The following is a 26,609-nucleotide window of genomic DNA, read 5'->3' as shown; positions in this document are numbered from 1 at the left end:
AAAGTATCAGTTACTAAGTAATATGTTATAATGTCTGTGGGTAAAACAACGGGATTCAGCCCCCTTGATTTCCAACACATCAAGAAATCATTCCAGTATTCTCCAGTTCAAAGTGGCAATGAAAATCTAGAAGACATTTCAGACACTGTGCTGCTAAAACTCTTTGGTTAGAGAGCTAGCTCCTAAGATGAAGTTTCTTTTATACATCTCTTTCACTTTGCCATCTCTCCATCCTCTGCCCAGTGCCTTTCATTCCATATTGACCATAATTGCCTTCCTCTGAAGTCAATTGGGAGTTTTGCCATTGACTTCAATGGCAGAGTTATCATACCCAGGATGAAAAACACAGTGAGTAGAGATCATTGTCGAAGTACACACAGTAAAAGTAAGAAAAAAGACTTCAATGATTTACCAAAGTCCACTTAAAAATCGCCAGCAATTGTGAGCTTTCATATGTGTTTCCCACAAATCGCACCAGGCAGTCTAGGAGAACAAAAAGCCCCTTGCACGGTGTTTCTGGCATTTGGTAGCCGGAGCTGAGCCCCCGCCTAAGTGGAGTTAGCCGTGCGCAAACCCGAGCTGAACGGAGCCACCCTCTAATTGATAGCAAACATTTTACAAACATTACGCTTCCCTAAGGGACAAGCGTTTTCCCAGCGGAGCCCTCTGCAGCGCAGGAGGACGGAGCACGCAGGACGGGGAGCGGGCAGGGGAGCCGCGGGCACCCTCTCGCTGCGGTGCCGGGCACCGGCCGGGGCTCCGCTCTGCTCCCCACGTCCCGGTGCGCAGCACCTGCCTGCTCCTCTCCGCAGGTCAGGCGCCCGGCGGAGCTCCGTCCCCTTGTCCGATCGGTGACACCGCAGCGCACGGAACACCGGACCGCGCTGGCAGCCCCTAGAGACGTGGCCAAAACCGAGGAGTAGCAGAGGACTGTACCCGAGGCGTACGGGGGACACCGTGCCCTCCGTGCCCGGGTCCCAGCACGGCGCGGAGCAGACCCGCCAAGGAGGGAGCCCCAAGCGCGGCAGGGCACCCTCCACACCTTACCCGCCCCCGGGAGACCCCGGCGAGGAGCGGAGCCCCGTACTCACCGCGGTGCTGCAGGCAGCAACCCGCAGCGCGGGCGAAGCGCCCCCGCCCCGGCCGGTGCCCGCTGCGGTGCACAGACCCCGTCCCTCGGCGCCCACATCCAAGCCCCGGCCGCGCAGCTAAAAGTCCTTCTGAGGAGCACACGGCGAGCCCCGCCGCCCCCTGCCTCGGATCGCTGTCACCTCCCCTCCCCTCGCCCCCCCGCCCCGCGCCCCCCCGGCGGGCGGCAGCGGTATAGGCAGTCCCTAACCCCTCACATCACGCACCGGCAGAGGTGCCGGTCCTCGTCGCTACTTACCGGGCATCCTTCAGAGCGGCGGGCGGGCGGGAGCGAGGGAGGAGGAGGAGAGAGGGAGGGAGGGAGGGATTGAAGGAGGGAGGGAGAAGGGAGGGAGGGGGCTCCAGGCGGGCTGCGCGACGCTGCGCTGTGCTGTTCGGCAGCCTGGGCAGCTCGGCAGAGTCAGTGAGTGAGTGCCTCCGTGCGTGACGGCGTGTGCGTGTGTGCGCGATGCTGGACACAAGCGAAGGGAGACTCAGGCACGGAAGGGCGGCGGGAAGCGGCGGGGGAGATCAGGGGGCGCAGCCCGCGCATGGCACTGCCACCAGGTGCGGCCCAGCGCGCCCCCGGCCCCGCGGCCCCCAGCGCCCCGCAGCAGCGGCGGGAGCTGCCGGGGAACGGCCCGGGGGAGGCGCGCATCCTCCCCGCTGCCACACGAACCGCCGGGCGAATGGGGCGACCGGGGGGAGGGATTAAAAATACCGGTAATAAAAAAAGCCCAGTCACTAGGAAAGAAAAGAAAAAACCGCAAAACTCTGTCTCTACTTCCCGGCCGAGGTTTGAGCCCCCCGCCCTAGAGCTGCGGTCCCGCGGCAGCGGCGCGCTCCCGCCGCGCCGGGAGCCGTCACCGCCCGCGGCGCAGCACGGCAGAAGCTGCCGCTGCCGGTAGCGCCCAGCTGAGAGCCGGAGCCGCTCCCCGCGCACGGAGGAGCCTCCCTCTTTCCCTCCCTCCCTCCTTCCCTCCCTTTTTCCCCTCCTTCCCTCCCTCTCTCTCGCTCCCAGTCCGCTAAGGCGGGCAACGCGGCCAGGTGCAGTCGGCTCGCCCTGCGGCCGAGGGAAGAGCTGGGCAGGGCCCTCCGCCGGCGCCGGCTGCTCCGCGGGAAGCGGCCGGGCTCCCCCAGGCACTGGGGTGGCGCTGGGAGGCGGCTGGAGGGCGAAAAGCGAGGAGCGCAGAGGGGAAGTGGGCTGCCCCCAAGAGCTGCCGGCGGGGCCCAGAAGCGACGGCGGAGGAATGAAGCAGCGGCGGGGAATGAGGGCCCGCCTCTGCCGGGCAGCGGTGCGGTGCCCCAGCGCATCCCTCCCTCGCTCGGCTGCTCACCTCCTGCCCGAGCGGAGTGACCCGCTGGAGAGGATCGAGGACGGTGCATCATAACTGCTGGATGCTTTGGGGGAGGAGAGGGGAGCAAGCGGAGAAGGGATGGAGGGCATGATTATAAGAATTAAAAGGAAAGGGGAGGGTGGGGGGGAAGCAACACGCACACTAAAAAAAGCCCGTTCTCGGGAGAGGAATCAAAAATAGCCTCAACAGCGTTGAAAGTTGCTCGCTTAGTGATTTGCATTATAACGCTGCCGCTGCTGCCTGGCTCCTCCAACAGTGTGCCCGAGGAACATGCAAGATGGGAAAGGGGGAGCTATATACTTTTTCTGTGGTCTCTCTTTTTTTTTTTTAAAAAAAAAAAAAAAAAAAAAAAAAGAAAGACAAAAAACCCACGAAACCAGATCAATCACACCCCGCACACCCCATTCCTTTGATGGAGACTTGGCTGCAGGTGGTGGTTTCGGAGTTCCAAGTGGAGTTTCCCGGGGAAAGGGGTGTGTGTAGAGCACCCGTGAGAGTGCTCCTCTGAGGTTCTGGGCCCTGGAGTTTGGCAGCCCGGGAGGAAAGGGGGGAGCTGATGCCCGGCCGGAGGGATGCCAGGGAGTGCCCGGCGGCTGCTAACGGGGGCAGTGCCCTATCCCGGGGCACACGGCGAGGCCACCCCTGCTTCCCCTCGCTCCTCCTGCCCTGCCATTCGAGATCAGTCACAAGTGGCTCTGTCTTCGGGGAGGAAAAAAAAAAGAAAAAGAAAAAAAAGACTGGATAAAACCTAACTTTTATTTATCAACGGTTCATGCCCTGATTTAAAAAATAGCACCAAATCTTAACCCAGATTATGCAGTTAAATGTATCGAGCCGGAGGCAGCGTGGCTGTTTGCCAGACCTATGATCCATTAACCTCTTTAGCTCATTGTTGGCAGGCAACAATAGCACACGATTAAATTCTTACATTTTAAAGACAAGCCATTTTCTTTTCATGGTAAACTCCCCTCTCCCGTGTTGCAATTAAAAACAGAGTATCAACAATAAAAATTATGAGAAAGAAATAATACATTGAGGAGTTTTTAGCTACTTTATGTTCATTTTATGTGCAAAAACTTTGTACTATGCTGAAGGCAATATGTATAAATGTGGACAGAGGCATTTAAAAAATCTTATTTTATAAGAAGGATTTTGCATAATTTTACCTTTACCACTGGATTAAATACTACTTAGACTGTCTAGAATTCAAAGTTTTAGTTCCAGTTCTGTTTACAGAAAGAAACCAAGCAAAACCTTATGTAATCAAAAGAAAGGCATAAAAAGAGATTTCATAGAGCCTTTTTCTCCCCTTCATGTGTTATAAATATGTATACACATATATGCTGTTTAATCAAAAAACATTCTGTGTTAAGCTATACATTCATACATAAATGTTTGTCCACGTATACATGCTCCATATATGACTATTATATAAATAGCATATTTCAAAATAATTTGAAAATTAGAATAAAAAAGAGGCAAAGTTAAAACCACAGCTCTCAGCCTCCTGCAATAAAGAAGTGCTACCACTTGGAGGAGGCCATAGAATCACTGATACAGAAAGAATATGAAAGTTGTATCTTACACCCTATTTCTTTCACAAACAACTTAGGTAGTAGAAATACATCTATTAAAAAAAAAGAAAGAAAAGAAGAAGTATACAATGTTTTCTGCATCTCTTTTTTTTGTGTAGGACATTAGGTTGTGGTCCTAACAGCCAAAATATTTGTTTTGGAAGGTTTACATTCAGAGAGGTTGAATCTGTCACTGCTAAATCAAGCTATGTCTCTGAGAGCGGAGGATAGAGAGTATGTGCAAAAGGGATGACTGATCCCATGAGGATCTGGGGAAAAAGAATGGGAAATGTGGGGAGAAGGGCTAGCTGGATGGCAACAGTGAATTCAAGAAGCTTGTATGTTACAGAAGTAGCTGGGCCTGTAAACAAATGTAAAGTGTGGAAGAGGTAGCAGGAAAGAAGACTTTTATTCTTTTTACCATGGTCAAGCTGTGCTGTAAAACACATCCTACTGCTCATTAGAAGAGTGTAAGAGAACACCTACAATGTCTCAAGACCTTCACACATGATTTCTAAATCCTCTGTGGTTTAGGAAAAATCCTCTCAAAAACACCCAATGTGAGATTCTGGTAAATGATAAAGGATCTAAGTTGACAGGACTCACCCTCTTGAGGAAAGTTTTAATGGTGTAATTTTTGTCACCCTAACAAGCTCCTCAGGCATAGTCAGCTGGCACCATTCTATCCTAGCCCAAGGAGAGAAAGGCCCAAGGCTCTTTACTGGTTATTTAATCCAAGAAAATGTAGTCTTGATCCCATTTTCATTAAGATCAGTAATAAAATTAAGTGACGTTAGCATAAAGTTTTGAGTGTGTAAGATTTCAGGAGTGGCTTCAAGACCAGATGTTAGAGATGGGAAAGAAATGTAAATCTACACTGTAGGGTTAAATTTAGGCTATATTTCCACCTGTTGCAGGAAGAGTAGTCATTATTAATAAAAAAAAAATGAATTATTATTTCTCTTGTAGATAATATGTCAAATGATTGAAAGCAGATATATTTTAGTTGTTTGCTCTTTTTCTCTCTTCTCTTCACTAAAAGCAGTGTTTTCTCCTTACTTAAGAGCTGTCTACTGTAGCAGGGAAGAGGTATAAGGTGTCACACACATTGATCCATCATTGCATATTTTATGCAGAATAATCACATTGACACTAGCTGATGTAAAACTGTGAAGTTTCTGTCTATCCATAATTCCCACTTTTTCCTACCTTTCATGTGGTATAAAAGTAACAGGTATTTAGTAGCCATAATTTTAAGGAAATAGAAAACTGAGACCTCTATTCTTTAATAAAGTTCTGTTTGTTTCTTTTGTATATTTTTTTCTACTACATAGCCTATTATCCAACAACTTTATTTTATTTATTTTCAGTACTCGAACTTGAAGAAGTATGTCCCATTTATTCCAAACAGGCATTGATAGTAAATAACAAGCAAAACTTGTTTTCTGAAAAATTAAATTAAAATGGCAAGATTAAGCCCTTATTACACTTGCTGTATGGTTTCACTGGTTTGCAGTCTCATTAACAACTTGAAACCAAGTGAAGTTTTGACACTAAAGAGGATTTTCTAAGAAAGTCAAAATGTCAGAGAAAATGCTGCAGATTGGTACAGGATGTCTACTCTTCTATATATAACACTATGGAACCGAGATTTTTAGTTTAAAATTCAAGTTTCACTAATAGTTCTGGAAATTGGACTAGAGTGTTTCTTTACTTTTTAAACATCTGGTCTGTCATAATGTATGTTTTATGTAATTGTCTCCCAAATTTTAAAACTTGCATTCTGTTCCATGTGAAGTGTCTCATATGCCAACTTTTTTTTTTTTTTTTAAACTTATGGCAGGCTGACTTACTTTTTGGAAAAAAAAAGGTACTTTTAAAGAACTTTTAAAATACTTAAGGTGTTTAAGAATCTTATAGGATTATGTAAACTTGTGTATTAAAATAATAGATTCCTTAAAAATGATAACCAATGTACCTCTATTAGGTTGGAATGTGCCTTCATAGCCCATTAAAAACATGCTTCACTGAATCAGTAAATACTATATGTTTGAGCTGTCTGCATATTATTGACTTTTCTGGTTTCTGCAAAGCATTACCTCAGAAGTCCCTTCCCCCCTTTGTTTTCATACCAGAAAAATCAATTCAAATCTTAGATATAAAAGCAACAAAGGTAATCTAACCTTGATATATTTCAGAATTTATACAATCTCCTTCTTTATTTTGTTGAAGGTCTGCTTTGCAGGCTTATCTTCAGCACCTGAGAGTTTTGAAAACTCTTTCTGAATATATAGGAAAACATACTAAACAATAATAGGCTGAGAGGCAGCTTATTTAAAATCATAAGGGAATGTGACTAGCATGTTAAGGAGAGACTTTCATTTTGGGGAAAAAAATTCAAAGATACTAGGCTTAGAATCAAATTCTACCTTCAAATGTCCATGAATGATTCCCTTTAGGAAGAAAAAAAGATTGCATACAAAGGCTTAACATTAATTTTAATGGAAGATCTATGGATATGTGCAGAGTTATTTGGTCATTGAGCACCCACACTAGTTTTCGCCATTTTCACAGAGGTTTATGATGTTTTTTCTACTTTGTTCGGTTAAAAACTAACATACAAGCCCTATTGATTCATGTTTTTCATTCAGATAAGTATTGAGAAAATAGCTGAGGTTTGTATATAAAAGGAATATTTCTCAACTATTTTACTGTCCATGTTTCTTCTTGACACTTACACTTCTTTCAACTTACTATAAGTTTGCTAAACTTCAGTGATTCATCCTGAAATTCTGCGTGCTGAAATTCTGTCTCAGGCTGTATGCTTTTAGCATACCCAACCAAAATGGCTCAGTTATACCTGAGAATGACATTGAGGGACAATATTTTGTTCTATTTCTTGTTAATATATTCACTTTAAGGTCTATTTTTTTAAGAACTCTAGCACCTCCAGGTAACGAAGAAGAGACAGTTGGCAGGATTTAGTTGAGGATTAGTTAGTATCTCTATGAAAATTCATTTACATTTTCCCAGTTCATTAACATTTGGAAGCTTAGTTGACACAAGTGAAATAGCAGTTTGTTAGAGTTATGCAATTTAATGCATATGTTTAGCTGTTCTCCACCCAGGTACATTCAGAAGTGGCCTGGAATTGTCTCTCCCAATGCTGTTGCTCTTAGGCAAGAGGGTCTGTTCTTCCTCTGCTCTTCATTTTGTTTAGAGCCCAGGATGCACTGAAAACTAGGCTGTTCCAGTGTGGCTGGAATGCAAGAAGCCTTTCCTGGATTTCTTGGGACTGGGAAGCTGGCAAGGATGAAGTGACAGGGATGTCAATGATAAAAAATATGGGAGAAAGTTCTGAGACCTGTGCGGAAGTGGTAAGGAAGAGACTGAATTCAGATGACTAACTGCTAGGTGCAGAAAAGGAGTATGGGAAGAGACAAGGGATCTGCCTGTGTGGCAGTCAGATTGGAAAACTATGTGAGAAGCTTATAATTTTGGATATGCTGATAAGGGAAAAAGAAGAAATCAAAATACTGAAGACCGTAGCTGGCTAAGTGAAAAGTCAGGTGGAAAAAAGCCAGTGAAGATGTGAATGAAGTCACAGAAGTGGGGGAAGAGAGAGAGAAAACTGGAATAAGACATAAAAACAGAAAAAGAGGCAGAAAAGTGTGTAGTACTGGAGCATGCTGCCATGCAGATCTTGGAAATGAACCAACCATCCCAAACCTCAGCATTTCACTGTTATCAATAAATATCTGTGAAACCTGTTGGCAAAGTGTGCTCCTCACTCTCCTCTGGTGCTGCTCCACACAAGGGGTGACCATCTGTTGCCATTGTCAGTAGCTCTACAGGCAGAAACATACCCTGCAGGTCTAACTTCTCAATCTCAACAATGAATCTTGCTGGTATCAGGCCACTTCTTGAGATACTTGTGTTCATTCTTCTTTGAAGAATAGAAAAGACAAAGAAAATGGAAAGGAAGAGAAAGAGAAGAAGGAAAATTAAGGGGAAGAAGAGATGTCCTTAATTCTTAATGCAGTAAAATGTTGCTGTCTTATATTAGGCAACATTAGAACTAAGATTACCTTTACTAACTCTACTTCTTCCCTATTTGTGTATTTGTGTATATACATTAAAACACAGTCTAAAATACTGTTTATTCTTTCATCAACACTGGATATCACTGAAAAAGATGAGTCCCGCTTAATGGCTAAGCAGGTATATAATGCTTTATTTTATTTTCATTGGCTTTTCAGACACTTTTTACCAATTTATTTAAACTATTGAGAAAATGTATAAATTGCCTTTTCTGGAGATATTTCCTGAAACCAGTCAATATGACATCTGCATACCTCACAAATTACTAATTTACTTTACAGTGCTGCCACCATTCCCATTGCAGAGATGAAACTGAGACGTAACCAATTAAAGAATGAATATCCACCACTTTTGAGTGTAAATGTAAATTATCTAGAAATTTTCATTTTACTCTTTGAAAGGTTATTGTGTGCTTGCTTCAGTTGAAAGGGGAGCACTTCTACAAATGAGACATAGGCTTTGAAGTAGGGCATTCAAAACCAAAATACTCATAATTTTTGAGAAGTAGGTGACTAGCTAATTTTTGGTGAATCTTCTAGCTATTGTTAGAATTTTCTAGCACTGCAGGGGGATAATATCCCACATTTCATGCCACCATTCAAATGGTTTAAGAATGAAACATTAATTAAAATGCATACTGAAACTTCTTTCGCTCTATATGTGCTAAAAATAGTAATAAAAGGCAGCAAGAACAAAGATGACAGCATTGTTTTAAAACTCATCCGACTTTGTTCCCAGATGCGATCGTGAGAGGCCCTGCAGAAAAAGAGAGATATTTTCACAATTTGTGTGCAAGCTACCCTGGAACCCACTTATGCCTTAGACTGAGGTAATAAGTGAGTGTAGGTTCTTCAAGCATAGTGCAACCCTAAATCCCAGAATAATCTGCTACTGAAAAGTTTGCTGAACATTTATTTCTGAGCCAAACTGGAAAAGTTTGTCTGCTGTCTAGATGTGCCTGTAAATTTTCCAGCTTTGAAATTGACAGCCTACTTCACTTTTGGTGCTGTCATCTCATTTTTTTGAACACTTAAGATATTGCACTTTTAGGAGGAGAAAGGATCCAAGCAGAACTAGAAGAGAGGGAAATTGCTCAGAATTGATGGGGGCTTGAAGCATTTCCTTCTCTTTCAATGTTTTGTAACAGCAGCAATGCCAGGATAACCTTTCTTGTTTTCTGGTTTGGAACAAGCATTGAAGAAGTAAAATTGTCTATTTCTTTCTTTATTGTCCACAATAAGAAAATTCTCTTGCGAAATTATGTCTTCAAGCAATTTCAATGGGACATAAAATACAACAGTTATTTTCATACCCATTTTTGAAGGAACCTGGGAACCAAATTCCTTTACCTTAACAAGAATTGATTGATATTCAATAGGAAGAGTGGTGTGTGTGTGGGTGGGTGTATGTGTGTGTGGATGTGTGAATTTCTTTGCTAAAATCTACATGTGGGAACTCTTATTTATGTGAGATTTTGTAAAAGTCATCCAGTGACTATTTCCTCTGAATTGGCATCTTTGTGGTTAAGATCTTTTTGGCAAGGAATTGCCTTGCTAGATAAAAACCCATCTGATTCGTCAGTAATCCAAAACCAGGTTAGTTAAGGTCAGGTTTGTGGAGAATAAAGTTGAAAGCCCTGTTTTTTACACCATGTCTGCAATCATCAGCAGTTTTCTAAGTTAGCCGTTCTTTTGAAGCCATACTACAGACTGCTACTCTGAACTTTGTCTGGTCCAGGTGCCTACTTGAATCCACACATCTCATTCACAGTGGAGAGGTGCTGCAGAGATGAAGCCTCTGCTCTTCTCTTCTCAGAATTATGAAAAGCCATCGTGCACATCTCAGCACTCTCTCCTTGCTGATGTGTTTTCCTCCTTGAACTGTTGATCCAAAACAAACTTTGGACAATGTAAACAGATGAATTTCTTTAACTCAGACTCTAAGTTTTTGGAAAAAACCCACAGTAAATATATACAAGTATGTGTTGAATAATGTATTTCAACTACTGCCTGTGAGCGTGACTGTTTGCATTTACTGACATATTTAACAGAGTTTTTTTGGGAACAAATCCAAACACTTATAATCACATGCTTAGTAAATTTACATTTTATGATACACATAACTGGCTAAACTAGAGAAAGATAAGTGGTAACTGTATTGCAGGTGACATCATACAAAGTGGAAAAAGTCCTTCTAGATTCCATATTTAGAAGCTGATGTACAAATTAATTTTATTTTTTCAGGTCCGGCTTTGGTAATATGATCTTTCATTTTATTCACTTTTTCATGAGACACACATCAATAAATACATGGGTTCAGTCTCAATATATATAGGTATTAGGAAACCATACATTACACTTCGAGAGTCACTTAGAAGCACTGATGCACCTGAAATCTTGCTGGTGAGAGTGGAAGGGACGTGTCATATTTCCCTCCTTGCTTAAGCATATGCAAAATAATCCCATTCATAAAAGGCTACAAATATCTCTTTCAAAAACTTCCTTCCTACATAATATAACTGAAAGAAACACTGTAAAATTTGCTTGGTGTAATGGCTAGAAACTTTTTCAATTTCCACTTCAGCACATTTATGTTCACCTAGAATGTTCTCTGTTTCAGTATTATGGTTTAATGAGCTCTTTCTTCTTTATTCACTGGCATATTTATAGATCTCAATCACTTCCCTATCTGCTTAATTTTTTTCTAAGTATTTTCATATCAGAAAACCGGTTTTAGGGTCATCCTTAAAACTGATCCTTTTCTCTCGTTTTCCCCCATAACCTCCTCTCTACATGTTCTCTCTCAAGGTTCCCTTGCCGACTAGAAATCTCAATGCTGTATTGCAGTAGAGGTTTAGCCAGGACCTAGTGCAATGATACAAGTGCACGCCTGTCTCTGACAGATTCACCTTTTGCAACATGTTTTCAGTTTCTGTTTGAGATTTTTATGCTGCATCACACTGTCAGTTCATTCATTGAGAAACTGACTGTCACATCCCGTTTCTACAAAACATTTCCATCTGATAAACCTTCAGCATATCAGAGAACTTTTTATTATTAGCTCCATGTGCGTGACCTTGCATTTCAATCTACTCCTGTTTCTACTCATCCACATCTTTTGGTATTCATTTCTGATCTCCTCTGTCCTACCCTCCACGTGCATGGTTTATCATTATGGATCTAAACCTGTGTCTGATTGAAAGCAATAAACCAGATGAGTTCCTGAAGTGCATTCTGCAGAACTCAACTAGGAACCACCTTGATAATATTTTCTGAAACCTTTGTATGCTGCCATCCCTAAAAAATGCATTTTTGCCAATTTTACAATTTCTATCCTAATTTGAATACTTTTCCAGATATATTAATAGTATGTCATGTGGTACAATATCAAATATATCTAGCCAATGACTTAATAGAAAAATCCAGTACAATGTCTGGGGAAAAAATGTCATCTTGTCAAATAAATATGTGGATAAGGAAAAAAATCTCATAATAGTTCTTTAGGAGAGAAGGAATGATTGTTACATTTTTTTTTATTGCCATGAGAATGCTTTTTCAGCTGCTTGAAAAAAATCCCCAACAAATAAATCACCAAACCTATTTGTGGCTGTTTAAATATTCATACAAAACTCTACTATTTGGATGCTAGAATAGGTAAATTCTTAACGATACGTGGTATTTTATGAAATCAAGGTGATCCTTTCTAGTTTTCTGTCTCTGAATGACTGTAGCTTTTTCAAAAACTTACCTTTTGAGCAGAACTTTTCAATGAATTAGATGACCCCAAGTTCTTTCACTGAAATCCCAGGGTGATATCCTCTCTGGTTGCATTGGAATCAAAATAAATTAGCAGTGATAGACAACGCACTTTCTAAAAAAGTGACCAAATCAAAATATATCTCATCATAAGACAGAGATGGTAGTCCAGGAAAGGATTAATTTCCACAGACATTTAATAAAAGACCAGTTGACTCTTCTTTTGTTTTGAAGAGCTCTAAAGGAGTGGTGACACAAAGAATAAAAAAAAGTCACAGAATTATGTCCAAGAATTGGTCTACAATATGCACCAACATCATAAATATTCTCTGAAGTACTGTGAGCAGGATTACTATGTTGGACAGTGATTATACAATGTTCCCATAAGATCTTTCTCCCAGTTAATTATGCATCTCAGAACACACTTTTCATATAATAAAGGGCGTATGTTTTTTCCTACCCATTTCCATTGTGTTTTCTGTCAACATAATTCATATATCTGTATTTCATTTGTGCCTGTTCATATATATTGCACAGTTTGAGATGGATTATTAAAACATTCATGTACTTTTTATAATTTATTTTATGCACAGCTGTGTGAACTGCCAACATTACCAAATCTTCAAGTGTTGTCTTTTTTCCACAGCCCAAGCTCCCTTTTTTAGCTTTATATATATATACATACATTTCCCACAGAGAAACAAATGTTCTCATAGTCAGCCTAAATAAGCCTTTTAGCAGGCATAAGTTTTGCTTATTCTTGCCAGAGCAAAATTAGATGTTAATCCAGTGCCAAACAGAGTTTGCAAGAGAGAAATTCAGACACTAGATTGCAAAGTGCTTTTTTAGTAGTCCTGCACTATTTCCATACAGAGATTGGTGTCTTAACCCTCTGAAGGGGAAGAGCTACAGAATGCTCTGTGGAAATACAGAGAATATTTCCTCCCTGCTAATTTATTATGGTGAATTGACATAATGAGGAATGACAAATAGGTCTTTTCTTTTTCATCCACACAGTGCTTCCCATTAAAATGTGAATATTTTCTGTATGAGCATCAAGAGTAACACATTTAATTACACAAAAGCCGTGCGTCATATGTTGAGAATGTAATATGAAGAGCAACAGAAAATGTACTGTGGAATAAAGTGTTAAAGGACCCCATACTTAAAAAGATGATTCTCTGGTGTTTGAAAACATTGAGAAAAAATATATTTTTTTCTTCTAAAATGTGGAAAAATTATATAAAGACTTTGTCTTGAGCTTTTCTTCTATCCAGTAGGATTGAATTTTTTGCTGTCATTACAAATTAGAGATTGGTATGCTGAAATATCCATACCTAATATATTTAACAATAATATATTCTGTGTAATATAATAGTATATAATGATACTTTGTTGATAGTATATCTAGACTGTTCACTGTTCTCAATTTTCATATAAAATATTCACACATATTTGTAGACACATAGAAAAAACATCAAGTCTTCACTGAATTTGATGAAAATAAAATGGACAGGAATTTAATCTTGCTTATTTTAATTCCTGTCTTGAAGCTCACTATGAAACTTCATAATTTGCCAAGTTAGTTGTTGTAAAGAAGTGACAGCCGTTAGCATTGCTCACTCAGTAATAAAACAGGTCCATATTAATAAAGCATAGAAAAAGAAAGCAGTTTTTCCATGCTACATGCAGTTACAGATGTTTGATATAAATCTCTTATCAGCAAGCCAAGGAGAAAGAAAGTCAAAATATAGGGACGATTTCAATAGGTAAAGCACAGTTAGTAGTATTAAATATAACGTTCTTATTTGATTTTATAAAACAATATACAATTTTTATTGTGGTTATGTCCAACTGGAAGTGAAAATTACTGTACATACATACATAATGCAAAAAAGCTAAATCTCTGTGAACTTTGAAATAAATGCAGTATTAACCTCAACAAATAAATTAAATGTCCTCCTTATCTTTAGTTTATATACCTCTGCAGGACAGCATTTCCATATGTTTCAGTCTTTTTCCTTGCTTTTCTTTATATGTCAAGGAATAAGAAAACAAAATTGGTTCTTGTATGGTTGGTTAGTTTTCTTCTTTACCTAAGCAAAGGTTTTTGTAAAGGGCACTGGGATTTCAGGAAACACACCTACCTGTGGCTTAGTGAGCTTACAGAGAGAGAGCCACTGAATCTACAATCCTCTTAGGCCATTTTGTTGTGGAGAGAAATTTTAGTAGGATGCATGGAGCATTATTAATCTATTGTTTTTATGGAGAATTTTTGCCCCAGATTCAGGATTTTTTATTCTTTCAGTTTATTTCTAGCTCTTATATTTTTCTTCACTGACAAGGGAGGAGCAGCTGTATTGCAGTGACAACATTACAAGCATAAGAGCCCAACTTTCATTGCTGCCTTAGTCTAAACAGATGTGTTCACAGGTCTTCCTAACAGCCTGAAAGATCCTTTTTTGTATCTGAAAGCATTTTCTTTTCCATCGTGTTTCTTCCCTCTGCTTTGTCTTATTTAAAGACTCTCATAATTGTAAGGTTTATAGGGCACAACTGCTTCACAGACTAGTTAGCTTAAATGAAATTAAAGCTAACATGACAACATTTGCAAACCAAGTGTCATTTAAATACTTTTTTTTAACTCCCTGCATGCACAAGCCTACACAGGATTTAAAGTACTACCTGGACGCCTTTCTTGCAAGTACAAAAACACCTGAAATGCTTTATTGTATAGAATAAAATTACCACTTCTCAAAGAATCAAGCTGTTAGAAAGTTTTATTATCCATCAAGATCCACTGGCACAGAAGTTTATTAGAGTGTGGAAGGTTTGGTTTAGTAAAAATAAAGTAATTTAATAGGTCTAGAACCCTTGTTTTCTTCCGGCAGTTATTTAACTTCGCAGAAAGCAACCTTTCTCTATTTTACTGTTCAGGGTCCTGTATTTAAAATTCTTTGTCATTCATGTCTGCTATAAGAACTGTGTTTTGAGTGCTGACCCTCTGTAGTTCATAAATCTTTTGGATTTATAACTTTATTTGAAGTCATCACACAAATTGATATATTTTGGCTTAATGCAATTTAATAACACAAATCCTTTAGATCACTTGTTCTTATTCACTTCTTTTGTGTGTCCACATCATCTTTTAGTGCCTACATATAATGATTTTTAGTGGATCTGAGTATATTAAAGTGAATGTACTACTACATAACAGCAGGAGTGTGTCTGAATGGCTTTAGCAATCTCTGAAATGCAGGTATCAGATTCATGCCATGAAACCACAGACAGCATTTGAGGTCAAGCCACTGTTTGAAGGTCAGAAAAATGGAGGTTACAAACCCAAGGAGACTGGGATAACACAGCCTACCCACCTGTGTGGAGCCACACAGTCAGGGAGAAGTGAGTGCTGAGGGAAGCAGTCAGCTATGGATGGCTGTGACCAAAGGCAGCTCATTTGAAAGAGTTGCTGAGGGCACCTCATGAGTAGGGTACTCTTCACTGAATGGAAAACTTCTGTTGTTATGAGAGGGTTGTGTGTGTTGTCCAGTGCTTGTGAGGCTGAGGGAAAGCCCTGCCAGCAGGTGAGGGCTGAGATGGTGAGCTGAGGCACTTGGGCAGCCAGACGTGAGGATGGTTTTACAGCCTGATAAGGCACTGCTAAGCTGAGAGAAGCTGCCAGAGAGCACCTGGGAGAAAAATTCTGCATTTGCCATCCATGTGGCAGAGGGTGGTTTTGTCCCCACCGTTTCTTGACAAGCTAACAACTAATACTGAATGGGTTTATTCCGTGTAATTAGCACAAAGCATGAAGGGTATTAATTCAGCAACGTGTACTCCTGCTGTGACATATATGATGCTCAGGCAGAAATGATGGTGTGGAAAGTCACTGATACCCTTGAACATAGAGCAGATTCCTAACCCACCTATCGATAAGGCCAGGTAGCTGCTGCTGCTAGATCAAACAATTCAGTTTTCTCTTGAAGCCTGGATTCAGTAAAATTTTAAGGGTGCTTACTTTCATTCTAAATAATAATATTTCTTCATGACAGCTAGAAATGGTCAATCTATTATGTTTATTTTGTGTCATATAATGTCCTTTTGTGTGTCTCTCAGTATGTATCTGTTCATTCCTGTAATATTTAGTACTATAATATGAAAGTATTTTAGTAACACAAAAAACAAGGCAGAAAGCAAGCTTTTGAAACATAGTGACAGGCACAGTAAATTCTTATTTTTCATATTATGGCATGTATGTCTTCTTGAAATAATTATATACAGTTTTCACCAAAGAATTGATATGCTGCTTAAATAAGTCCACTCGAGCTTATTGTAAATGGTATTTTTGTGGCTTACTTCCTTATGCTTTTGTCATTCTACACTTGATTTATAAAGAGATTCATGGAAAGTCATAATTATTTTAAGAAGGCAGCAGGGAAAGTGTTCTTTCAGCGTGTCTATAAATCTTTACTTATGCTCTACAGAGAACTCTGCTCTCTGTGTCTGTTTTAAGAGTGTAAGAAGAGTATATCATAATGCCTTGAGTTGTCAGAGATTCGAGAATCTTTATAATATGAGATCAAAAGTGGAGACAATTTCATTGTAATAGTCCTGGCAACAAAGTAAAAAAGGATACCAATTCAGCTGGCACACTGACATGATAGCAAAAGTATGTTCTTTCATAGAGTTAAAATATGTGTGGGATTGGAATGTATTTCTGTGTGTGTGTATGCACATACAGACACATATATGCACATATATACTTATAGCTAGGAACCTAGTACATTTGAGATATAGAAAAGGAGATGACTACCAAAAACATGGTCTATTTTAAGGATAGCATTTTTGGGAGAATGCAGAATATAAAATTTTTCCCTCAATGAATGGTAAATCTCTGCCTTTCAGAAGAAGAAAACACTCTTCCTCCTGATTAAATCTATAGCAGATAACACTTAGTCTATTGCTTTTCATTCTCCTAAACAGACATTTTCAAATCACAATTTTTCTTTTCTTTTTCTCTTCTGCAAGGAACTGTCCCTTCGTAAGGCTTACAGCCTGTAAGAGAAAAGGTGTAGTTATGATGGTTACATATGGACACAGATTTCTTGTGAAGATTAAGCAATCTCTTTCACTGAAATTTGGAGATGTGTGTAGAGAAATATTTTTTAGGTGCAGCTAATTCTTCTTTGGGTAGTAGTTAAACTACATAGTTTGTTATAGTCCTTCCCCCTTTATTAAAAAGCTCCCTGTGAGGTCATGCTGCTAAGCAAAAATACCTGAAAACTGTTCATCAAAACCGCTTTGTTTTAAGAGCAATACAATATTTACGTCTCTGTTTATGTAAAGTCATCTTATAGTCATTTGTACAGAATAAGTTTTTGAGAATGGACGCCTCAGGGACTGTCTATAGTTTTAGTGTCGGCTCTCCAAGACAGATGTGTTACACAGTAAATACTGTATTCTGAGTGCATATTATAGAATCACAGACTGGATAGGCTTGGAAGGGACTTTAAAGATTATCTGCTTCCAAGCCTCTTGCTCTGGGAATTCACTAGATGAGATTGCTCAGGGCCTCCTCCAGCCTGGCCTTGAAAGCTGCCAGAGATGGGGCATCCCCAGCTTCTCCAGATGGGGCTTTCCCAACCTGTTCCTGTGTCTCACCATGCTCACACTAAAGAATTTCCTCCTAAGACCTGATCTAAACCTGCTCTCTTTCATTTTAAAACGGTTTCCCCTTGTCCTCTCACTACCTGCCTATAAAAAATGTCCCTCTCCCTCCTTTTTATAAGTCCCCTTAATGTACTGGAGGTCTCCCCAGTGCCTTCTCTTCTCCAGAGCTGAACAAGCCCAGCTCTCTCAGCCTGTCTTTATAGGAGAGGTGCTCCAGCCCTTTGATCATCCTTGTGGCCTCTTCTGCATTCTAACAGGTCCATTTTCTTGTGCTAGGGACTCCAGAGCCAGGTGCAGCATTCCAGGTGGGATTTCACGAGGGCAGAGTAGGTGAGGAGAACCAAGTCCCCCTACCTGCTGGCCACTCCTCTTTTGACACAGTCCAGGATTTACTTGAACTTCTGAGCTGTGAGACCACACTGTTGGCTCATGTCCAGCTTTTTATCCACAAAAACCCATGTCATATTAACGATATGAGTTGAGAGTGAAATAAAAAGGAGTTGAAATATTTTATTTGTTGGATTCTGCTGCAGAGATATTTCATTTTCATGTTTTATCAAAAAAAAAAAGGAGATTTAAATAATAAAAAAGATGTCTAGAGAAAGCTGGGAAAGCTAAAAATTAGGATGGTCGGAAAAAAGACAGGTGGAGTGCCAACACACTTTTGATAAGCTCTAATCTACAGTTTTCAGAAATGCAAAAAAATTTAATATCTTAGTGGCTACATAAAGAAAGCTTAATCCATTATGACATATATTTAATGTATAGTTCTCTATCTTTCTTTTCCCTTAATTTTTTCCATTGGCAGTATGACTAGGGAAAAACTAACTTCTGTCACTCTCCCACATCATGTTTCTTTATTGTGTAAGTATGAAAAAAAATGTGTAGCTTAAGGATGTATTTTTCCTGAGTGAAAAGTTTGCAATAAAATCTGTTTTATTTACACTGGAGTAAAATTTAAGAGTATTCTTTAATGCCAATCTTTCAAAATGGTGCTGCAACTGAAAAAAGCCACCAACTTACATGTAGGAGATTTATTCTTCATATTATTTTTTTTTCCTGAATAAAATATAGTTAGTAATAATTTTGGTGAATATTTAACTTGACAGTTTATAAAAATTTCTATCTCCTGGTTATTGCAATACAATACATTTATAATATTTAGTACTACAGCATGAAATATTCCTCTTTTAAAACTCAATAATAACCTTTCTTTATAAAAGGTCCACACACCAAAATTAAATTTTATAGCAGATTTTTAATAAGAAAATACCATTAATGATTTCCTGGTGCCAAGTATAAATATGCTGCATATATTTTATGTACATTTAAATTAGGAAAATATTATTATGGCTATCAAAAATACTCAATATATATCTTAAGCCATTGAATAAAAAGAATTTCTTTTGCTATGTTTCCTCTTCTAATTTTCAGAAGCTTTTCAAAATCTCAATAGAAAAAGACACAGTTGTTACAGTCCTCCTTCATGACTGTGCAGCTTTGAAGCAGCACAGATGAGTTCTATCGTATAAAATATCTTTGCTTAATTCATACCTAACCCAACTACTGCCAAGACAGGGAATTTGTCTCTAAAGACACTGTTTGACTGATAGGACAAGTAGAGAAAGAAGCATTTGACATCAAAGTAGAGCAGAAACTTGTTTAGTTAGGGCCTTTTTTTTTTTTTTTTTTTTTCTGTGATAGGGCTTTGTTAACAATATCATTAATAGCTTTTTTTTCCAGCAATGTAAAAGAGGTGTTGGTGCCACTGATTAGAGAGACTAGAATTCCTGAGATCTAAACAGCCTGATTGACGTAAACTTGGGACAACTTGGTTTTGTAAGACTGCTGCTACTTCTTGCTAGCTTAATTTGCATTCCTGTTCCTGTAATCCCTCTCCTATTATTGTCAATGACTTACTCAGACCTGGTCTCTTCTGAGATTATGAAAATGTCCTGAGGTGTTAAATAACGATCGTTGTGATTAGCAATGTTCTACACTAATCTGGTTATTTTTTCCATGTTCCTTAAGGAAAGAACATGATGTGTTTCACTGTCTCAAAACATTTCTCATATCCAAATTAATTAGGTTCAGACATAAAGTTTGAGGTTTTATTTCCTAAATACTGTCCTCACATAGAACAGAGGAAATACTGATATCCCATAGACTCGAGTCTGTGTATTGGTCTCAAAGCTTAAAACTGCAATAACATCTTATATCCATCCTGGCTCTACTGAAGACAACAGGTAGAATCAAATCTGTGCACCTGAGGATTATGGTGTACATAATGTATATTCAGTTTGGGACTCAGCCCTTCTCATACTCCAGGCAGATGTGTCAAAGAAGTATTTGTTCCTTATGGTACAAAATCATTACTGAAATATATCACTCACCAAAGTTAATGGGAATTGTATTTTTTTCTGTGGATTGTATACATAAAGCATATGCAAGACTAAGACAGTTCCATCTGCTCTCAATCCTAAGTACTCAGCTTTAAAAAAATTATCAAGCTTTGCAATATATTTTCCTTAATATCTATCTAAGTGATGTTTTTCCTAATTAAAAAAGTACAACCTGATTATATTTTGCATGTGTGGGTAGTTGAATACATAAACAGAAGAGAAAAACCTTGTATTCAACCAAAACAGGCTTTCAAAGCAAACTCAAAGAAACAAACATCATATGTCATGATTTTTTTTCTTTTTAATGACATGCCAAGCTGTTCAAGTTCGGCTTTTCATTCCTCTGGTGGTAAGATAGCTGCTAAGATCTACAGCTCTCCCATATTAGTGATTTAGGCAAGATTTAGGCAAGATTACAGTGTGGTGCATTCAAAATGGAATCGACAACCAGTTCAGAGGGAGGAAGAGGGGATTTCTAATATGAAAAATTGTCTGCTTCCTAGAATTTTACCAGTCATGTCATGTTACATTAGACAGAGTAATAGAACATTAGCTGTGTAATGAGACATGACTGCTAAAATGTAAAGGAGAATGCACTTTCAGATTGGCTAGTCCTGTTGAAAGTGATAGCTTGCATCTAATCTGCAACACTTGTAGATATTATGCAAACCAGCTGTTTGTGAATTCCAGATCATTTAAAAATTGGAAGAAGTGTCAGATACATTATCAGCTTCTCAAAATATTTCTGTATATTACTTTTTGTTTCTACATAACAAGAAGGTTTTGAGCAATACAATTTAAAGTTATCTTCATTTAACAATTGACAGTTTTCTTACATCCTTTGGGTCAGAACTTTAATTGAATCAATCATAAGGGGGTTTGTTTTATTAATGTCAGCAGAGCTTCAGACTTTTGAAGAACTTTAAATCTACTCTGTTTTAGAGGTGCAGTGGCATAAAGTTTCACAGTACTTAGCAATGTAGTAGCTAACGATCTCTCTCCAAAAGTATTTTTACCTTGTTATGAGACGATATTTAATTGCAACTAAAATATTTCATAGAAAGACTCCAGAGAAATTTATCAGGAAACAACGTAGAGATTTTAATTTCAGATTATTTTAAGTAATGAACTGAATACAAATTGGACTCTTGAACTTCAGTGTGTGGGGCATGCTAGCTATTGAGTTACCAGATATTCTGAGGCATAGTAGATATTCTCCTCTGTTCCATGACAAATAACAAAAGGTTTTCTTTCTTTTCCCCACTCAACCACTAGTAAACAAGAACTAGTTTCCGACCACTGATGATTTTGTGTACTATAATTCTGTGTTTCAGCCATATCACACAGCCAGTCAAACCAGCTGTTTCAGTCTCAACATTTTTAATATTTTACCTTTGCATTACTAGTGCTTGCCACATAAATACTCTGCATCATGCAGGAAACCCTTAGAACTTGACCACATCCATAGGTTTTGTGTCTGGAAAGGGAGAACAAAATGGTTGGCAATGAATCCTTAAGAACTAAGCATTAGATTTATGTTTTGGCTGTTTTGATTAGTACTAACACAATAAATGATGAAAATAATCCCAGCAGCCAGAATATGAGATTCATTTGGTTGGAAGAAAGAACACTTGAAAATGGAAATATTACATATATGGAAACATAGATCCAGAAAAATCAAGACACACAAACGTCTAATGCTACCAAATCAATCCGCTCATTATGTCCCTTACATTTAATATTTAGAAAAGTAACTAATTTCAAATACTTCCATTCATTCAGGGTGCCGCCATTTTATTTAGACATGTGTTAGGCAAACCTAACTTCCTCTAAAATCACTAGGAATAAACAGCAACTCAGAACAGGAAAAATAAAAAAATGAAAGAGAAAGAGATTGATTTTTGCAATGCTGATTGAAGATAAACATTTAGATGGAAAACGGAGCCGACTGAGTCTATGAACTGCTACGTATGTAGTTTTTGTGAAAGTTTCTCATTTATTACTACTGTGCAATTACAGTCTTATATATCTATACCAACCATAATTTAGCACCAGTGTAGATGAATTGCCAATACTTGGCTTCCTCTGAGCAAAAAATACACAACTCTGGAGCTGAATTATGTTGTCAAGCAATGTACAAATTTTTAGCTGTTCTGTCTTTATTTGCATCTCAAGAATCATATTGCTAAATCTTCACAGAGTATCTTGAAAGAGCACCCCTTTATGACTGTATTTTTCCTGCATATACTTTTTATTTAAATTGAAGTTGTCTCAGCTTACGTTTTTAATAGCAGTGAAATCCTTTGGGTTCTTATTAGATGGAATCTAAGCAAAAAATTCTCTCATCTGCTCTGCTGTACAGATCTTTGAAGGGTAAAGAAATCTCTTTAATATTTGCAGTTGTGGTTACAGATTGATATACTTATGTCTTTACATTGCCAAAATGACGGAGTTTTATATATGCATTTGCACTCACACTCAAACCAGCAAGGAAATGAGAGGAGAAACTATTGCATGCATTTTCCAGATCCTGGTTTACATTTCTGCAGATACAGACCTCTTAGAATTTGCATTAATAGAATGAATCTTTGTCCAAGTTCTGGTCTGATTTCTTTTTTGTTTGGTTGGTTGGTTTGTTTTAAAGGATTTGCCTTGATCTTAGCAGAAGCTTTGCACTGCAAACAGATCCAGAAGTAGGACTAACAACTAGGCTGTGTTTAGGATCTAGGTAATATACTTGTAAAGAGAATTTTATTGTAAAAATGTGGCTCCAAAAGGCTGCATACTTGGCCTTAGCTTATCAAAGGAAGAAAACTCATTATAGAACCTGTATGACTTATGATGCTGACCAGAAATTGGCTAACTATACTGTCCAGAGTAAGTGAGAGTAAAAGACAGCTTCCATTTATAAAAAAGAAGGAAGAAAAATTAAGTAATTTGAGATAAAAAGAGTAAGAATCTTGAAGCTATTAAGCTACGGAATTTCAGTATCTCTTTTCCATTCTAAAATCTCATTATAATAATGATGATGACTATCATTATTATTATTATTTACACAGGTAGATGCACACACATTTTAGTTGCAGGAGATTCCATTGTAGGATTACTAATGAAATATGCAGTGATTTTTGTGGGAGTGCAACATCTTACAAATCACCATGCAATACAGAGATACAGACTCTTTCTCACTGCAAGCAATGAAATAAAGCAAAAACAAATAAAAAAATCTGGGCTACATAATTGAAGTTCCTCTTCATTATTCTGACATTAGCTAGCCTCAGGCTTTAGAATCTGCTCAATTGTAATGAATCATTAAGATTTCACTTGGACCAAGAAAAGATAACACCTCATTGTACTTTGTTGTTAGCAAGATTTTAACAAAATAACATCTGCTCTCTTATATTGTGGATGATTTAATTTTTAAACACTTGTTCCCAACCTTTAATTTTCTGCAAAACAACCACATAAATTATTAATTCATCTGTATTTCCTCAAGGCTAGTTAGACTTAAGGTCCTTCATAAATATTTAAGAATTCTATTGCAAAATAAACAAAAACTTCCACTTAACTTTTAATTGCAAGTCCTCAAAACCAGAAGCAGCATCAACAGCAGTAAAGAGAAAGATTTCAGATAAAAACATTTTTTTTGTGAAAGGAGCCTTATAAGCTTGTGGAAATTCAATGTGTTTTTGCACCAAGTTTGCAAAACATGTATTTCATTAGCAACAAAAGTCAGGAAAAAAAAATGAAAAAAAAAAAGACCAGTGTTTGAATATAATCCAGTCTTGAATTGAAAATCTCCCTAGTGGTTCCCAGGAGCACAGAGTGCAACACACATGTGTATATATGCATTTTCCAGAAATATGTCTGCCTATATTCACATCAAGTGTTATCCAGGCCCAAATCTGAGTTGCTGCTTAATTCTGGACCTGGATCTGAGAAGTGAAGGCAGGCTCCAGCTTTAGGATCAGCCTAATGTAATTTCAGCTGCCAGCTCCTCCCTTACTCCTCCCAAAGGAATTGTGCTAATAACTATGGATCACTGCTTTTGCTATTTCTCACCCTCTCCCCAGAACAGTCCTCACCTCTTGGAAAAACAGAGCTCTCTGAACCCTTTGGAGTGGTGCAGAGATCACAGCAAAATTAAGATCCAAGTTCTGTGAATGTAACAAATTTACTTATGTGTATATATATATATATTCATTTTTATATATTGTGTATATACGCACATTTTTCATATACTATTTTCTTTTTGCAAAAAGTGTGCTTCTTCATAATATTTGTTGGGGTTTTTACTCATATCATAAATGAGAAAAATACTATAAAACTATATTTCAATATTTGCATTTTTCAGCATTGCTTTTAGATAAATCTAATATTTCAAAAATATTTATTAGTTGAATTTATTTATTTAGACATGAAAATTATCTTCAGAAACTTTTTTTTTACCCCTTAAGATAAAAGCAGTGAATTAGTTATTATCTCATTTCATGTAAGAAGTAATTTTACAGTAATGTAACACAGTATGTTCAAGTTTCAGTCATTATTCCAAAGGAAGGAAAAGAAAATATTCTGCCATAAAATGCAAAACCAAAATGTTAGCGTTTTGAGATTTCCTCTAGAGCTATAGTACTCCTCTAAAAGATAAAACTTGACTAAAAATCCAAGTGTGTGTGTAAAAGTGGAGAAGTCTTAATACTCTGCATAATGTGGAAGAGCTCAGTTCTGACCTCTTTTACTTTCCTCTTCTCTTCCAGACTCTCATTTTGGCTGTGGTTTCCCATAGATATGGACTTAGGGATTCCAACTGTACTCTCACCTTTTCCAGTACTGTCCAGAACTAATTCCAAGAAAGTAAACAAAATATAGGGATGTAAGAGTGAGGTAAGGGAGATTTAAAAGAGGCTCATGAAAGTATTCCTCCTGCCTTGCCATATGGATATTGATTTCTCCCCCTCAGGCTGAATATAATTGCCTGCTCTAATTTAGCATTGATCTACCCACCCAAGTTTCTTAAAGTACTGCACAGGCATCAATTAAATTGTTCCTAGTACCACCTTTGTGAAGTAGGATAGCTATAATTATTCACACTTAGATGATGGTGAGGGGTAAAAAGTGATTCGTCCTGAGCTATTCAGTGAAACAAGCCAGGAATAAAGCATGAGACAATTATACCGTGCCATGTGCCCATTATCAGATCATTCAGAGTTTTTCAAAAGGCACAATATTTGCACATCTAATGACTTGGGATTCCAGTAAAACATACCTGGTTAGATAATGAATGTAATGCTGCTGATCATATCGGATGTGCCTCTTGCCTTCTCTCTTTTGTGGGATTTTTTCCACTGTCTTATTTTTCAACTTTTTTGATTCCAGCCACACTGCTTAAAATGTAAGAGGCTTTTTTTCCCTATAGTTCAGTTCTTGACACTTGATTGTTGATTTATTCTCTGATAAGAACTTTTATGTTTTATTACCTGCAAGAGATAACACCTCTTGGTGCTGAGGATGACAAACATGGTTTTGCTGCTCTGCTTTTTAGTGTCATTTTATTTAGTAGTTCAAGAGAAATCAGCTAGGGTGCTGATGAGGAGAAACAAGTACAAAGTATTTCATATACACATCCAAGAGTTCAGAAAAATTAAAAGTTCTAGCATATTTACTATGAAAGCCCAATGCTAAAGCAACACATGGGTTAGAAAATTCTTTGAATCAGATAGCAGCAATAAAACAAAGTCATACTGAATATCAGATTTAGTTTAGACAGCTTCCCTATGAAATGTGTGGCTTGTAGTCAATGAAGAGAAAAACACAAGCAAATCCCCCCACCCCCACACACACCTGGTACACTATTACAAGGCTTTTAACCTGCACATGGGCAAACATTGACAGATTTGTTCAGATGTAAGTTGGACACAACCTTTACCCTTCTAATTCAAGCTTTTTCTGAAAGAAAATCATGTTGATATTGGAAAGCTCTACAATATGTACAAACTTTAATTACTGCCTAGGCTATGCTACCCAATGCTTTCTCAGAGAAACCACAGGAATGTCAATAACTCAGTACATATTATTTGACCTCATTTTGCTACACTGCTTGGCTTGAACAGTGTAAGTCTGCATTTTTGGCCAAGAATTTCTGGCTTCAAAGAATCCCCTCTGGCTGGCACTTAGGGCCCTGGGTTAACTTTAAACATGTTCATAATATGATCCAAGTTGCTTTAGGCTTCACTGTTAATATTCTAGAAAATTAGGGGCATAGAATACAAATTCCTTTGGCTGTTTCTTCTGAAGCATGCATTTTTCAGAATAGGATATTCAAGAGATAACAATGAACTCATTCTTGATTCCTGATGAAGTTACAGAAATTATGCAGAGTTCCCTTGCTCTGACCCTTACAAATATGCAATATATGATAAAAGGAAAGTGTGTTATTGTGGATTTTAATTTTGTTCCATTTTTGTTTGTTGGTTTGAATAAGATCTAGATCCATAATCTTCTTCCAACAGTCTTTAGTTTGAGGATGTTTTTTCTCCTGTGTGAGGCCGTTCCATTAAGGTAATAATTTACAAAGGATCAAAGAGTTGCAGGCCTAGTTTTTACTTTCTCCACTATATTCAC

The 26,609-nt window shown here is 38.4% G+C and overlaps 1 protein-coding gene across 4 annotated transcripts in view; it reads right to left on the bottom strand.

Moving 5' to 3' along the window:
- Nucleotides 1–2,697, bottom strand: part of HS3ST5 (heparan sulfate-glucosamine 3-sulfotransferase 5) — a 190,784-nt gene extending 188,087 nt beyond the window's left edge. The window contains exon 1 of one of the 4 annotated variants that reach the window (XM_088161894.1): nucleotides 2,466–2,697. The gene's annotated coding sequence lies outside the window, so the exon portion shown is untranslated. Of the gene's footprint in view, nucleotides 1–1,091; nucleotides 1,275–1,355; nucleotides 1,537–2,465 lie in introns of those variants that run through there. The other 3 variants (XM_014879255.2, XM_088161895.1, XM_088161891.1) reach the window with 3 other exon arrangements.
- Between the last annotated feature and the right edge of the window lie 23,912 nt (nucleotides 2,698–26,609).

The sequence above is a fragment of the Sturnus vulgaris genome, chromosome 3 (assembly GCF_052056855.1).
Source record: "Sturnus vulgaris isolate bStuVul1 chromosome 3, bStuVul1.hap1, whole genome shotgun sequence".
Lineage (NCBI taxonomy): Eukaryota > Metazoa > Chordata > Aves > Passeriformes > Sturnidae > Sturnus > Sturnus vulgaris.
The sequence above is the reverse complement of the archived record's forward strand: the minus strand, read 5'-3'. Positions and strand labels throughout refer to the sequence as shown.